Source organism: Vombatus ursinus, unplaced genomic scaffold (assembly GCF_900497805.2).
Source record: "Vombatus ursinus unplaced genomic scaffold, bare-nosed wombat genome assembly UNPS02014794.1, whole genome shotgun sequence".
NCBI classification, from domain to species: domain Eukaryota; kingdom Metazoa; phylum Chordata; class Mammalia; order Diprotodontia; family Vombatidae; genus Vombatus; species Vombatus ursinus.
This window is the reverse complement of record NW_020954572.1, coordinates 29,101,195-29,102,795: the sequence shown is the minus strand read 5'-3', so window position 1 is coordinate 29,102,795 and position 1,601 is coordinate 29,101,195. Positions and strand designations below refer to the sequence as shown.

The 1,601-nt window shown below is 57.7% G+C and overlaps 1 protein-coding gene across 1 annotated transcript in view; it reads right to left on the bottom strand.

Annotated features, from left to right (window-relative positions):
* Window positions 1-1,366, bottom strand: part of GREM1 (gremlin 1, DAN family BMP antagonist) — a 13,026-nt gene extending 11,660 nt beyond the window's left edge. Inside the window, exon 1 of the mRNA XM_027870016.1 lies at window positions 1,183-1,366. The gene's annotated coding sequence lies outside the window, so the exon portion shown is untranslated. The remainder of the gene's footprint in view (window positions 1-1,182) is intronic.
* Between the last annotated feature and the right edge of the window lie 235 nt (window positions 1,367-1,601).

The following is a 1,601-nucleotide window of genomic DNA, read 5'->3' as shown; positions in this document are numbered from 1 at the left end:
CCCGCCTAGAAGATGAGTCCCTGAGATAAGGCGGGATTGCAAAACTGCCCAGAGCCCCCAGGCTTTCTCGTGACAGAGAATCTATTTCCCCGGAGATCCTGTCACCAGCTGCCTTTCGAGAACCTGAGCGGCGACTGCCACTTTTGAGTGACAGTCGAGAGGGAAAAGGGAATAGGGAAGCAAGGGATTGGGACGGGCATCTACAACTTTTTAAAGTACCTTCCAATGTATACATAAGAGTTCAGTGGGAGAAAACAGAACGTCACCTAGGGCTGGACTAAGTGTAGGGTTGTCTAAGGGTAGATCCTGGGGTCTCCAACTTTGTGCGTCTCTAGGGGTTCCTGACTCACTTAGATTTAGAAGCGCACACACGTTCACCTGAGCCAGCGTTGCCTTTTACCAGGTGCGCAAGGGCGCAGGCGAAGTGTTCTCACACTGCCGCTACGGTATTCGCACTACCCTTCAGATTTCCCTTCTGTCCTAGCTCTCCAACTTTGCGCGACCAGCAGGAGATAGACTGGCGCCGACTGAAACACACACACACACACACACACACACACACACACACACACACACACCCCACATCACACGCACGCCCTCTAACACTCACAAAAACACACGCACAAGCACACCTGAGAAATTCACATTCTCCTCCTCGGTTTCCCCTCACCTCCACCACCGCCGCCTCCCCACCATCAAGTCTCGGATTCAATCTCCTGCTGTGCCCGGATCAGAAAGGATGACCCCACTGCTCCCCAAGTCTCACGTCCTTCCCAATAAGGGAGATGAGACGTCAAAGCTGCAGCTCCCCAGCACTTCCCTCCCTGACGGATGGGGTCTCTTCCCGCCTTTTAGGGGAGCAGGAGGAGGTCTGGGAAGGTAGGAAGTCAGTAAGGTGTAGGAAAGCAGAACAGGCTTCCCAGACAGGCTTGACCTCTACGGGTTCCACTGCAGAGAAGCAACCTGCAGTTTGGGACAGCTCCTTCCCTGGAGCTTGCGATCCTTCTTGGGAAAGCGGCTGTCAGCAGACACCTCCTCCTGGGAGAGCAAGGAAGGAGGATCCCAGCATGGACTGGGGGCTGTGGGCTGCGCTGATGGAAGGGCTCGAGATTCACTATAGGAAAGCTCTCCTCGTCGGGTCTGCGCCCAACCAGGCACTGGCATCAGTTGGACTCAACTCACCTGTTCCGAAGTGTCCTTTTTTTCTTCTCTTCTCTTCGTGACCTAGGGAGTTTTGTAAGTCTTCCTGAGTCGCTGCGACTGCCCCAGGGGCTGGTTCCGCGCCCCCTAACCCCCCTGGGGCGGCACACGGGGTTAGCTTGGGAGCTGCGACTGTGTCAGCGCTGCTGGTTTGGCCCCCGAGTCCATGGAGGGCGCGCCGAGTGCCTCAGCATCTCGGCGTCTCCCATTTAAATGTCCGCCGGCTGAACGCCGCGCTCCGGGGCCTCGCCACATCATTGGCCAGGCGCCGCCCGGCCCGGACCCGCTATTCCGCCCCCTTTTCCCGTTACTGAGTCCCCCTCCTTCCTCCCCTCCCCAAGCACCCCCCTCCCCGGCTCCCAGCGGGGACCCCTACCAGACTGAACCCGCCTCCTTTTTTC